The 15,402-nt window shown below is 39.9% G+C and overlaps 1 protein-coding gene across 1 annotated transcript in view; it reads left to right on the forward strand.

The window, feature by feature from the left end:
* Positions 1 to 1,083: 1,083 nt before the first annotated feature.
* The window catches only part of atad1a (ATPase family AAA domain containing 1a), a 190,799-nt gene continuing 176,480 nt past the window's right edge, over positions 1,084 to 15,402 (forward strand). Inside the window, exon 1 of the mRNA XM_026188047.2 lies at positions 1,084 to 1,169. The gene's annotated coding sequence lies outside the window, so the exon portion shown is untranslated. The remainder of the gene's footprint in view (positions 1,170 to 15,402) is intronic.

The following is a 15,402-nucleotide window of genomic DNA, read 5'->3' on the forward strand; positions in this document are numbered from 1 at the left end:
ATGAATTTGAAGAGTGTGGCATTTTGCACACAGCCTGTAAATGTCAACAACAAAAGGAGTGTGTAAAACATGTATATTGTAGTGATGGCAGTATACTGTGTATATTTATAGTGGCAGTATGGGAAATGATTATTTGGAAATGCTTGAAATGGAAATGATCATTTACTGTGAGGTGAGGTGTGGTTGGGGTGTGGACAGTGGTTGTGCTTTTGTAACGTTGAGGTATGGACAGCTACACACTGAGGCTTTGAGCCTCAGTCCTGCCTGTTCACATTTTATTCTGTAAAAACTAAATTTTCACTGCTTTTATGACCTTTTAGTGGGGAGAACATAGCTAGGATTTAATGATTTAACAAATCTTTTGAATCCTTTGTCCTCCACAATGCTAAATGGCTGGGAGTCCTCAATCACCATGCTGACCAGGTCTTCATCTATTGGAGATTGTTCTCCTGAGGAAAGACAATAAAGACAAAGCACAAATATAAATATCACACACGTAACTTATTACAGCTGTATAATATTGTTATATCATTTAGTAACATTACTGCATGCTATATTATCATGACATTTGATGGCTCACCTGGTCTTGCTCCACAATCGGTGTTCCCCTTATTCTCATGCAAAGCTCTGTAGTGCCTAAGCATGGATGAGGTGTTGCTGTTATATCCCAGCTCCCTGGCACATAGCAAACACTTCACCTTGTACAAAAGTCAAGACAGCTCAACATAAATTGTATTGCACCATCAGTATCATGAAAATACATCTTCTGTAGAAATTTACATACCTTGTTGGGAGGAATAAAATCAAAATGTTCCCACACAGGGGAGGACATCCTCCTCTTCTTAGCTGGCTCCATTCTCTCCTGACCTTCTCTCCTCACTCTCATAAACCTCCAAACGGTCTCCAAACTCTCTCTAACCGCAACTCTCCATCAAACACCCACATTTTGAATGAAGTCTGAGGGGTTTATATCGCTGTCATATCTCGCGGCAAAGTTCGAACCACTTCATGAACCAGTCACGTGGTATAGCCGGGCAGCGAGGCTTCGGACGTCATCATTTTCAGCTCCTCCCATAAATGAAGCAAGCCTCGATACGCGCTTCGCGGAAACGCCCCCTCCATTACTCGACACACGCTCCGAAGCCTCGATACAGAACGTCCCATCACTAGTGAGGAGTAGTGTGGGAAGTGCCTCCCTTTTTTGTTTAGTAGCCTTCTTGTCTTTTGTTGCTGCGAGTGTTTCCTTTGTTTCTTTGGCATTATTGGTAAAACGGCGTTGCCGGCTCTTTAAGTTAATGTCGTTTGTAATAAACCTATATTATTTGTAATAAAACTATATTAATACAGAACAACTCTGTCTGTTTTCCTCTTCATTCTGTTTCCGGACTCACTTGTTACTGGTCCCCCTCACTCGCATGCCTAGACCCCTTCGGGGGGAACGTAACACAAGGGTAATTAGAATGCATACAAACAGTCATGTCAGTTTCAAAGGTACAGAAAACACAAGGTTGAGAAGTGCCTGCACCATGCCACATTAAGAACAACGATCTGTTTAAAATAAAATAAACTTAAAAAAAACAGAATCACATTGTCCTTTCCTCAGACTTCCTCTTCTTCTTCAGGATTACATCAAGCAATCTCATTGAAAAGTCCACTGCCTTCTCTCCTAGACATCTTCAAATCTCCGCTGGTAGGTCATCTGGATCATCTGCCTTTCTACTCTCCATAACTGCTCCTTACTAACCTCTATACTTCCTGATTTGCTAGCTTTCATCCATCTGTTCTCCTCTCTCTCATTTTCTCAATTCATGAGCCCCTCAAAGCACTTCTTCCATTGTCTGAGCAGCACGGCAGGCTCTCTTCAATCTTCAGTACATTTCCATCTCTCTCCTTAATCACTCTAATCCGCCGGACATCCCTTTCAGCTCGATCTCTCTGTTTAGCCAATCAATACAAGTCCATATGTCCTTCTTAAGTGTCCATCCTTACATGCAGCTCACTATAGGCCTTTTCATTTGCCTCGTTCTTTGCTGTTCACCTGGCCTCCCGGAACTTTTGAGTATTTTTTCTTCCAGACTATCCCACGTTTTCTTTGGTAACGTCTTCCTTTAAATACTTCTGTGTACCTCCTGCGCCTGTTTCAACCCCTCACTAAACTCTGTGCAACATTCTTCCTTCTTCAACTTCACCATTGAATCCTCGGCTCCACTACATGTCCCCCGAAGTCTGCTGCAGCAGTCACCACTTTCTCCCTTCAAGAGACAATATTTACCACCTTACTCCAGATTTCATCTTTCTCCTCTATGTGACATCCAGCTTGTAGAGCAACGTACAACATTACCCCTTCAACTTCCAGCCTCAAACTTATGATCCTGTCTGGCACTTCCATCATCTCCATCCACCTTCTTTTAAGATTAGACCTATTCCTTTTCTCTTCCTATCTACACCATTTGAATCATTTCCAGTGCTCCTGTCCTTGCTTCCCTTCCACCTGATCTCTTTCGTACACAACATATCTGCCTTATTTCTCTTTGTCATATCAACTAGCTCTCTCCTTTTACCAGTCATTTAAATTTAAGATGCCCGTACTCTCACCTCCACATTCACTGCTTCTGAGGTGCCAACTGATCCCGAATGGAAATCGGCAGTGTTTAGCTGATACTGAGTTCCCAAGAATGGGACAAAGAATGAACAATGTGGACCATCGCTGGCATGGAGGCATCCACAATTTCTTAGTATGTGTACAGTGTAATAAAACCAGGAACTTGTCCTGTCCTATCCCCCAGTCATGTCTGTCCCGTTTGTAGCAACCGAAAATAAAATAAATTCATAATTATAATAAAGGTCAATCAAATGGACCAATATGGCGAGGCCATGATGATCCACTTGGTAAAATAAATCCGCTTGGCATCTTTCTTGGCCTTAAGACAACAATTCTGATGGCTAAAGATCCAAATGGGACACAAAATAAAATAAAATAAAATAAAACCAGGAAAGAGGATGCAAGTTTCAAAAATATGGACCCCACTGCTGATGAATCTTCAAAGCTATTGATATGACTGGATGATTTTAGCCAAATGGTAAATTAACTTTTATGTCTGTGACAAAATAACTGTTATATCATCCTCTTTGTTAAAGCTTGGTTTAGCTGCTCAAGCTTTGAGTGTCAAAAACAGGCAGTGAGTATGATGGAAAAAAGCTTATTTGGAGAGATGTTTAGTGAGGACAGTCAAAGCCAATCGGATCTGATCCTCACCCTAGAGGGTAGTTTGAACTTTACTCACTGATCTGCACTTCAGGCAGATGACTTAGCTTGGATTAAAAAAGGTCACTTGATGTGCTGTATTATTATTTTAAATCACATTTGCAGCCAAATCAGTACAAATTATGGATTGAAATAAACAGAATTCAGGTCACTCTCTTCAATGTCCATCAAGCCAGTGCAGTCTTCCACACAGATTCTTCCTTAGAACGCTCATGGACACATACCTAAACACGCTCTACCAATCAGTGCAGGCCAGCTCTCTGTTCTTTGCAGATGAATGCAGGGGTGTAAACATCAAGGGCGAGGATGCAGACAGGATTAGCAAACTGGTGAAAAAGACAAGGCTCTGTTGGAGAGCTGAGCCAGTACACCCTGAAGGATGTGAACTGAACTGAACTCCCTCCTAGACAACGTGGGGTACACACTTGAGCATCAGGCTCTGCTTTAAATCTGCAGATTTTCTTTTTCATTTCATACATTTGTGACATTTCAAGTATGTGTGTATTGCACATCGTATCTTTTTTTCACTTCACTGAATTGCTGACACATTCCAAAAATGCCCAAAACAGTGCAGTTATATGGAGATGTAACCATCTAATCTGGTTTGCTGAATTGTGCCAAACATTTCAAGCAGCAGCTTATTCAGTTTTCTTTGTTAGGATGGGTAAGAATGCATCCCTTTGAAAGGTGTTGATGAAAGAACGACAGTGAAACAGCCCCAGAATTAAAGGTTTCTTCCACATGTTGAAGATGCAGTGTGCCTGCAGTGCTGCAACTGGCTATGTCACTGGTTAATGTTTGTGTACTGGCTCTTTAAAATTACATGTCACACATGTACTATATACTTACATGAATATACAAGCAGTTGTTGTACGGTAATGGTCACTGCAGCTCCACTGAGGAATCACTTTGCACATGACAATACAATTTATTGAAATACGTGCAAACACACATGAAAATACAGCATATAAGGCAAAAACAGAGGTCGTTTATTCTTCAACACAGCCTGAACTCTCTTAGGAAAGCTTTCCTGCCATTTTTAAGGGGTCTTCAGGAATAGCTGTCCAGGCTTCTTGAATCTGATTGCTATCTCTGTGTTCATATTTCCATCAATTCTGACCAGATCCCCAGCATCAATGACTGAAATTAAGTCCCAAACCAGCCTCAACCATGTTTTTTAGAAATGCCTGTAGACATGCAGACTATTGTACTTCTCTCCCAACCTCCTCCAAACATAGCGATGAGAATTTGAAATAGAAATTTCAAATTTGGATTCATCACTGCCACTGATTTTCAGTCCAGTTCTTGCCCAGTTTGGCAAACCTTAGCCTTTTCTCCCCATTTCATTTCCATTGAGACCATTTCTGAACAGGCTTCAGCAAACAGTAGTTCTATCAATTAGTCTTTGTTGGATTTTTCCTATTTTTCAAGAGAATGACTTTCAGGTACTTCAGATACTCTAGCTCTGCTACCGACAGACTTTAGGCCAATCCCTTTCTTTTTCTTGGAGCTGTAGGGTTTTGGCTAATAGCTTTTTGGGAATGACCTTGTGGGTGCATTGTCTGACAAACTGCGTTATCGTTGATTATGTTTGGGGTTGTTATTGTAGATTTTCAAAGGAAATTTGAAAAAACAATCAGTTTTTGGGATGCATACACATGAAAATATATACTTGTGAAAAAAATTGTAGAATGACACACAGGTCAGGCCAGCGTATCATTTTAATCCTTGTGCTTGACTGTTTTAAAATGAGTCAAAAAGCAGACAACTATTGCATAAAGAGGGGGGGGGGGGGGTGCACAGTAGAGTAGTGCTTTAATTTCAAGTATAAAGAAATGAGAGGTGGCTTAAGACTGTTGTACAGTACTAAAAATAAATAATTTAGTAAGTTAGATCCAATTCCATTGTTACTTAAGAAAATAAATAAATAATTATAGTATTTCTCAATAATTAAAGATGTGGTTTTTAATGTTTTCAGTCACATTGCTTTGAATTTTTTCCAACCATTAACTTTTAATAAAAAATACCAGCTCAGTTAAATGTGACCTCTTGTGTTATCAGCAAACACAAACTTTACATTTTTCCTTTTGCTTCTGCTAAAATTATAACAAGATTTCATTCAACAGAATTATTGGAAAAGTCAGTTTTCTCTCATTTTCTAGATTTGTTTTACCTTTTTTTAATGATTGACTGAGTCGGCCTGCTTAAGTGTCCACTCTCCCACGGCCTGTTTAGAGTACAGGATACTGAAGCTACTGATGTTTTCTTTTATTCATCTTACGTTGCATTAAAATTCCAGTCTTACCTGCTGTGGATGACGCAGCAACCCAGCATCCCCTGCAGAATGCACTGTGCATGTATTTAAATCTTTCATTACAAAGTTTCCGTCTGTTTTATAATCATGATTGAAATGAAACAAAGTAAACCATTACCATATTACTTACCCTACACCGTATTTGGAGGATGCCTGAAAACTAGACAACCTTTATCAAATGAGGGGAATGTGCAACAATAACATTTACTCCAGGAGAAAGCAGGGAATAATTACTCGTGTGTGGCTTGAAATAGAACAGTTGAACAGCGCACAGATTAGAGTGCATCCTCCAGTGCCCATTAATCAAATGCTTTGGAATTAACTTTCAATTGACTTTCTTATCCTTCCGCATAAAATAGATGCCATGGCTGAAAAATGGAGTGAGCAAGCAATCTTTAATTTGAAGACAAAGTTTGTCACGCCAGTCAAAAAAAGGAAAAAGAAATGAAACGATGGAGGAACTTCAATTTTCATTTGTGTTTCAAAGTAATAAAAGAGGCCCAGAAGTGCTTTTATTTCAATGAGGATTCTCCATAACAATGGAGAGAATATTAATGGGAGATGATTGGTGATCTTTGTATTTTTTGAACATCCATTGTACTACTTTGTTTCCCCCTTTTAGTCAAGTCCTTCTTAGAAAAAAAATTTCTATGTGCTGTATAGATCAATCTTAAACTCGTATGTTTTCATGGTAAAAGGAAGCAAAACCTGCCACTGAAAGGCTTACTGAAAGTCGACAGTTGTGTTAATGGGATTGTTGTCACTAATCAACAGCAAAGTGCTCATGTAATGAATCTGTAAGTGGTTTTGGCAGATTTTCTTTTAGCACACCTGTAAAATGCTACAGTTTCTGCTTTTTTGCCATCAGTAACTATGTCATCCTTGCTGCTGAATGCTCATAGATGAATTTAAAGCAACAGTTTGACATTTTGGGAAAGGTATTTTTTTTTCTTGCTGAGAGTTAAATAAGATTCATATTAGTCTCATTTGTGTATAGGGAATAAGACAGTACAGTGCATGGCTACAGCCTGCAGCTTAATAGCTTAGCTTAGCATAAAGCTTTGTGTTAGAATAAAAAATGTCTACCTTCTGACTAGCTCAGACTTGAAAGTTAGGCACATAACCCCCTGCAAAACTGTCCTGGTCACACTATAAAATGGACCAGCTAAATTTATCCAGTAAATCCTTCAGCAAAGTGCAACTTCATTTCAGCTGTATAACAGCAACCTTTGAAAGGTCAGCAGGGATTGATTAATTAACAGCCTTTTATTGTGCAACTTTCCACTATGTCTTCAAAGTCAGACTGGATAATGACATTTGGCAACCAGTTATAGTCAGCCCAGACTGTGTATACAACTCTCTTTGGACATTTGGTTGGACAAGATTTCAAATTAATTGAATAATGAATCAAAGACTGAGAGTAAGCATATGTCCAGTTACCGTACCCCCAGTGGCCTGTTAGAAACAGAGACACAGAACCCCTAAATATACAGGGACAAAGTCTACATTTGTTAAAGTACGACGGCTCCAAGAAAACACAATGGCACAGTTTTTTATGTAAGCAGGATGGCTAACGTTAAGTCAGAAACAAGAATTCAAATCTAAACTTAATTATAAGCCTAAATGTATTTCCAATGAGAGAAAATGTGACATATTTGGTTCTCATTCACCTGCAGAGTGGTGAGTCGATGATGTCATTGCCTCTAGGAGACAGATTTTTTTTCTCTTACTCAGATGTCGCAGAGTCGTGGTTGGTCTGTGTGTGATGACTCACAGGTGTCCGTGGTCTGTGTAGTCCTTCAGTCTTATGTTCAGTTATACACAGTTTTAAAGGATACTTTGTTTGTCTGAAATATACATAATCATATTTTAATATATAAACAACGTGTGTCTGACAGCTAACGAAGGATTTGAAGGAGCATGTTTGCCACTATTTGGATATCTAAAATACGTTGTCTGAGGAATCTGAACACTCGTATAATGGGCACAATACAGTATCAGAGTGAACAAGACTCTCTCTCACATGGTATTTAAATATCATCAGATGAAGCATAGACTTTATTTTTTTTAAAGATGGGTCACTTTTAAGAATATGTACTACAGGAGTAAGGTGATCTTTGACGAAATATTTTTAGTAGCAGGGAATTTGTCTCTGTATTCTGGGATAGGCTGAAAAAATATACACCGGAGGGTGACTCCTTTCTTGGAGAGTGTTTCATTTCAATAAATTTACATGGTAAATCTGTGTCTGTACTGCAGTATCTTTGTAATGTGTAATGCGTTGTCCCTGATGAATACACTGAGCTTATATAAACTGGTTTCTGCTCAGGGGTTTGAGATCAAATTGTAGCTACAAGTGTTGTAAGACGCCTAAAAAGTAACAGGTAATCCTGTTATTCAACCTCTTTTGAAAGCACAGTCAGTATACACAGAAATTTCCTTCTTAAAGTCATTAGTAGGCTTTGACTTTAAAACCTACTGCAGAGACACTAATTATGCTGGAATTGCATTGCTAAAACTCCATAATGACAATCAAGGGAGCAGCAAACAACTGTCTTTTCTTTTCTTTTCTAATAGAATAGAATAGAATAGAATAGAATTCAACTTTATTGTCATTACACATGCACAGGTACAGGGCAACGAAATGCAGTTTGCATCCATCCAGAAGTGCTTTAGTGATATAGATATATTACAATATATATTAGCAATAATATAGATATGTGAGTATATTACAGAAATGGGTCTATTATGGTATGTTATAATGTACACGGTATGAAGTATGTTGTGAATATTCTATAACTATAAGTATGTACAGGCTGTAGTGAGTACAAGCTATGTACAGGATATGAACAGGATATAAATATGAAAAACTATACAGAATATGAAATAAATAACTTTACAGAATCTGGGATATACAGCTATACAGAAATGGGAACTATGCAAGTTGTAAACAGTTGTAGGATTAAAGATTATCGAATGTACAGAATGATTATTTACACAGAGCTATACAGTAGTGCAGTTAAGATAAGTGAGGGTGTAGATAGTTTCTACAGAGGCTATATAAAGTGCTAGTGGTTGTGAGTGGTGGTTCAGTCCATGTTATTATTGTGTTTGAGGGTACAGTTGTCCATTGTGGGTGTGTGTATGTTCAGTCCATGAGTTTAACGTGGGTCAGATGTCAGGAGGCAGAGTTCAGGAGTCTGACAGCTGTGGGGAAGAAGCTGTTCCGGTACCTGGTGGTCTTAGTCCGGAGGCTCCTGTAGCGCCTCCCAGAGGGCAGGAGGGTGAAGAGTCCATGCGATGGGTGACTGGGGTCTTTGATGATTTTCCCAGCCCTTTTCAGACACCGCTTCCTGTAGATGTCTTTTATGGCAGGAAGTGGTGCTCCGGTGATGCGCTGGGCAGTTTTCACGACCCTCTGCAACGCCTTCCGGTCCGAGGCAGAGCAGTTCCCGTACCAGACTGTTATACAGTTGGTCAGGATGCTCTCGATGGTGCAGCGATAGAAGTTCACCAGGATGTCTGAGGACAGGTGGTTCTTCCTCAGAGTCCTCAAGAAGAAGAGGCGCTGGTGAGCCTGTGGGTGTGTGTATGTAATGAGCACAACCAGCCACGATACCATATAATACATACCAATTCAGTACTGGTTCTTTCTTCTCCTTTTCCCTTCTATTATAGGTGAATGAGTGTTACAAGGAGGCAGACGTCACCATGCTGAAACCATCATTCCAGGTGGTTGTTCCTATTTTTTTGTTGTTATTTATTTATTGCAAAATTTGTATACTCAGCATGTCACCAGGGCACCAGGTTTTTCTTAATAAAATAATTTTTATATTTGGTCTGGCACATGTTATCAATACAATAAGTGCTTTGAATTCAAACTTTAATCATATTTATTCTTGATTAAATCTATCTGGACTACAGCCTTACAGCAGCGCCAGTGCTCAAGTCATGGTAACGTTGCAACAATGTTACAATTAAAGGCTTGCTGCTCACTGAAGCAGCAAGCCTTTAATTATAAATTAGAAAAGCACAATATGACAGCCAAGTCAAGACAATATTTTTCTATGCTTCTGAAAAAAGAACACTTAAGCAGACAAGCTGTGTTGTTTGATTAAATGAGTTTTCTTTTACTGATTGAAGAGCCACGGAACATAGCAGTCCTCTACACTTGGAGTCAAAGAAAGGGCACATAGCTTGACAACAGTGTTAAATAATCACCAATCTCCTCTTGAGTAAACAATTCTTAGCTTCAAATGGCAAATAATTAGTACAACAAAAAGGCGCGGCTTGGTTTTACAAAAACGCTGTGCAGGTTTAGAATTTGTTGTTTTTTTAATTTGTAGTATGCAACATGAGAAGGACGCGAGCTCTAATCTCTCTTTATCCAGGCTGGATGATGCCTGCTTGATGGATCACCATCCTGCTTCACTAGCTCACTGTTGGCCATCATGGATCACTATCTGGATGCACTTTCATTATGGCTACTGTCATGGACCACTATCTTGTTATGCTGCAAAAACATCAATGACAAATCAAAGCCACAAGCACATGAAATTAGCTTGAGTGTGTGCTGGGATTTTGTAGTGAGCATGATATTTACCTGGTACGGTGCCAAGAACACTGAACGAATGGTTCTTAGAAAATTAGGCGCGTCATTTCACCCTCGCCTCCGTTTCACATTACATCCCGATCGGCCTCTGGTGGGAAAGCTGTCTTATTTCTATCTTTTTTCTCTCGTTCCACCCTCTAATCAGCCATCAGGGATTGTGTGTGTCAGCGTGTGTGCATGTGTACAGGGATTGTGAATGAAGAGCAGTGCAAAAAGGAGCGATGACCCACAGTCCTCTGCACTCGCTTCGACCTCAACCGCTGCAGTCCCCTGTGGCTTTCCCTCCCTCCACGCACGCACACACCTCAGCCGCTGCACGGCTTAACATTCATTTGCCACCACCACCCCTCCCCTCTTCTCCTCTCTCCACCACCCGCATGCCCTCTTCACTGGAAGAGCCACATAATTATTTTCTCTGGGAGACATACTGCTCGCGTTCGCCTCTATCTTTAATTACAATCAAGCAAAAGAGAGCTTTAACAGGAGGGACCAGGCGTGCTGCTTTGATGTTGTCTGCTGCTGGCCCCTCTGCTTTTTTCCCCCAGGCAAATGGCAGAGCGCTTACATGTCAACACCACCCTGAACACCCAGCATCATATTCCTTGACAGCGAGGAGATGTAAAGCATGGTGTCTGTGTGAAGCAGATTGTAAAAATTTGGATGCAAATCTGTTGGCTCTTTTTTTTCAATTTTGTTGTTCTTTTCTGGGGTTGTGATGTTAGTTTAACAAAGGCCAGCATGTTGTTCTGCTATAAACCTAAATTCCAGTTTGGCCATCCGCGTGTTTTGATCCCCGCTGCCAGTGAAGACTTTGTTCCTTTGGAGGAAACCCAAGCGGTGGGGATTTGAATGTGTGCAAGGAGAGTGTGGGCATCACTTAGCTTGTACTGCAGGTTATGAAGCATGTCTTCACATAATGCATTCACGCAACACAAAGTTGCATTACAGTAAGATTGCAGGAGAACTGTCGAAGCTAAAATGTATTTAACTTAAATAGATTTGTGTTTGCTGGACCATACGTGCAGGAACTGGTTTGCACCAGGATGCATTTAGGCTTGTTTGTGCGCACGTGTTTGTGACTGATTAGCGGCTAGATCTGTGATTGCTGCTGTGAGCCTGTGATTAGAGTGTTGGCTGAGATGTTGGCTGCTGATTCTTTTGGCCACAAATGGACAAGAAGCCGGACTGAATCAGCGATTGCAGTCTGCCACCTTCTAGAGACGGTTTTCTGTCTAACTCTAAGCTCAGTGTAGCCCTGCTCTGTAAATAAAGCATCCGAAATGAAAGCTGATACAATGTCTTTTCTCATCCGTAGCTATTATGTCACTCACTTTGTGAACAATGGATGCTAATATCCTGGTATTAGTCTGTGATACAAGTTATTCTTCTGTGTATTTTTGTTTAATTATTGGCTAGAACAACAAAACTAATGAAAGTCTGTAGAGTAAAGCTGGAAAATATGCTGTTGTTGTTTCAAATATGAGCCTGATCCAAATAAATGTTCTTTCACAAGACGATTGATTTGATGCACTTGTCACTCTGTATGCTAAATATATAGCCATCCAAAAATATTGTATTTTTATCTATCTATACACAGCTGTGGTGAAAAGCTTGCATAAACTCATCATGGGCATGGATGTCATGGTAATTTTCAGCTTTTAATGATTTCTTTGAACTGTTTGTTTCCAGAGTGAAATGATTGTATGGTATATATCTTCAATAACAACAAGAATTGGGGGCACGAGGTTGAATTTATTTTGGATTACCTCTCATCCACACAGGGTCAGAGGTATAGATACGCCCCCACTAATATTTCATTAAATGTTCCTTAGCAAGTTGCTCCTCAACCAGATATTTTGGTAGCCATCAAAAAGTTTTGACTTCTGGCTGAACGTTCGACCGCTCTTCTTGGCAGAATTAATGGAGTTCATTTAAATTGGTTGATTCACTGTTTTTATACATAGTCTAACAATTTTCAGTAGGGTTGACGTCGGGGCTTTGGAAAGGCCAGAACCTTCACCTTAATTCTAAGCTAGAGTCTATCATTTATCTGTCTCTCAGTCTATCCATCTATCTATTTGTGTGAATTAGTCCATCTGTGTGTGTTTGCACAGAGGAGGCTGATTTGTATTCATTCATTTTGTCAAGTAGAGCAAGTTTATTTTTCTTCCTGTTTTCACTTTTGGAACTGAGTCAAACTAAACTTCAGCATGAATAAGGACATGATATTATTCTACAAAAGTATTAAACTAAAAACTCTAGGTCCATAGACCAAATTTATAATTCATGTTTTAATTCATGGCTTTGTCTTTTGGGCAACACGGTGGTTAGCACTGTTGCCTCACAGCTGGAAGGTCCAGGGTTCGATTCCACCACCTGGCCGGGCGTTTCTGTGTGGAGCTTTCATGGGTTCTCTTTGTGTACTCTGACTTCCTTCCACAGTCCAAAGACATGCAGTTATTAGGGTGAGGTTAACTGGTAATTCCAAATTGTCCATAGGTGTGGGTGGTTGTCTGTCTCTGAGTGTTAGCCCTGTGACAGCTGGGATAGGCTACAGCCCCCTGTGACCCTGACGAGGAAGGATGGTTTTGTTTTTCTATAAAAACGACATCATTTTCTACTTTTGCTCCACATTTTCCACCATAAAAAACATATACAAAAATTCTAGGAAATGAGATAATTTCTTCTGACTCAGCATCAATGGGACAGTATGGAAGGGCCATGAGATCTAACCAAAGATGCAACAGAGTCGTTTATAAGTGATTTAAATCTACCTGAAATCTATCTGAACTGGTTCTGAATCCTAAATTGCATTTATGTATTGTTGCATGTTCCATTTTCTAGGGCAGAAATACCGTGGTAACTTGCACATCTCACGGAGGAATAAACCACATACACGTTGTTAGAGTTTTACATCAGAGGCACACGCCTTCCTCTGCGCCATCCTTTATTGAACACACACTTCCGTATTTATACCTTTCAGATTAAGAGCACATACATATATGATAGGGCAACACCCCCACTTGCTCTTAACACTGTACGTTACATATTTACATGATATTCACATATTAACATTTATGTTCCAAACAAAATATGCGTAAATTTATCTATTTTCACTTTACTTACAGCCTTAGTCATGATGTCTGCTACCATGTCTTCTGTTGCACAATATTTAACTTGTACTTCCTTCTCAGTTATAGCAGACCTAATAAAGTGATACTTGACATCGATGTGTTTACATCTTTGACGGTTTATAGGATTTTTGGACAATGCAATTGCACCTTGATTGTCTGCAAGAATGGTAACTGGTGAATATTGCCTTTTAATGTCCATGCCATTAAGTAGCTGTGAGAGGTATAAGCTTTCTTGTACTGTGGCGGCCATCGCCATGTACTCTGCCTCGCACGTTGACAAAGCTACTGTAGCTTGCTTCCTGGTTTTCCAGCAGATCACTGGCCCATTTTTGGATAGTACAAAACAATAACCCGTTGTACTTCTCCTGTCACTCAAATCTGTGACCCAATCTGCATCGCTCTGTGCTATAAGATTTAGGTTTCCTTCTGTCCTTTTATAGCACAGCTCTTTGTTTAGTGTCCCCTTAAGGTAACGTAATACATGTTTTGCTGCTGTCCAGTGATGCTCTTTTGGCTCAGACAGGGATTGTGACAGTTTGCTCACTATCCAACTCAAATCTGGTCTTGTACATGTCATTAAGTAAATCAAACTGCCCACTAATTCTCTATATTTTCCTGAATCAACTGATTCACCATGTGCATCAAAGTCATTTTTGAGTTCACAAGGAGTAGAACGTGGCTTACAGTCAGACATTTTGAACTTTTCCAGGATTTTTGTGACGTACCGTGTCTGGTTTAGTCTTATCTCATGGTTCTCTTGTATACAGTTAATACCCAAGAAATGTTTGAGCTCACCAAGATCCTTCATTTTACATTTCTCATCCAACATTTGTTTCACGTTTCTGATAGCGTCTTCACTGTTGGCAGCTATGATTACATCATCAACCCAGATGATAAGAATCACTGTCTCACTCGCTGTCTGTCTGGAATATACACAATGGTCTACAGGATTTTGTTTGTAACCTTTTTCACATAAATGGTCATGTAACATCTTATTCCAGTTCCTGCCAGATTGTTTCAAACCATATAGTGATTTGTTTCGTTTGCAGACCAGTTTTTCACCTGTGTCTGATTTTACTTCAAAACCTTCTGGTTGCTGCATATACACCTCACAATCGATTGGGGCGTGCAAATAAGCAGTCTTCACATCCATTTGATGGAGTTTAAAGTTGTGCTGTACTGCTAATTGCATCAGCGTACGCACTGACGTCATATCTGCAGTCGGCGAAAAGGTTTCTTTGTAATCAATGCCTTGAACTTGGCTATAGCCTTTAGCAACATATCTTGCTTTAAATGTTTTAGTCCGATTCGGGTTCTCTTTTATCACATACACCCATCTCCCTCCCACTGCATTTTTACCTTCTGGCAGCGTGGCTAGAGTAAACGTATTATTGTCTTTCAAGGATCTCATTTCATCTTCCATAGCATCTGACCAACACTTCGAGTTCGATGACTGCATAGCTTCTTCAAATGTCTTTGGTATGTTATACATTACCCTGTAACAGTAATCTACAGTCAGCAATGTTTGGTCGTCTTCTGCAGTTTGGACATAGTCTTTCAGGTAATCTGGCCTTCTCCTGTTTCGTTTGGAATATCGTTCAGACTCTGTTCTGTCACTCTGTTTGTCTGAGTTTTGTGTGTCATTTATGACATTGTCCTGAATGTCACTTTCAGGTTCAAGGATCATACTTTCATTTGATCTCTGGTCATTCCCTGTTTTGTCCTTTCTAGCGGGGTACTTCAAGATGTCCCCTGGAGTCAAATCATCATCTCCATCGTCATCATCCTGAGTGGTCTGGGTTTGGTGCTCAACTACACTTTTAGTGAGGAACTTGACCAACCTATGTCTAAGAACTCATCCTGTTTTAGGGTAGTAGATTAGATACGATGGACTGTTTTTATCGTAACCCACAAAAACTTATTTTCATACCCTCGGTAATGTTCTCTAGTTTAACCAAGTCTTCATAGTTACAGTGGCCGAGGATTTTGTGCCAAGTTTCTACATCATGACAGCCATTGCATTCGTCGTTGTCAACATAATGATCAGATGTAACACTGTTTAATTAGTATAGGCGTT

The sequence above is a fragment of the Astatotilapia calliptera genome, chromosome 12 (assembly GCF_964374335.1).
Source record: "Astatotilapia calliptera chromosome 12, fAstCal68.1, whole genome shotgun sequence".
Classification (NCBI taxonomy): domain Eukaryota; kingdom Metazoa; phylum Chordata; class Actinopteri; order Cichliformes; family Cichlidae; genus Astatotilapia; species Astatotilapia calliptera.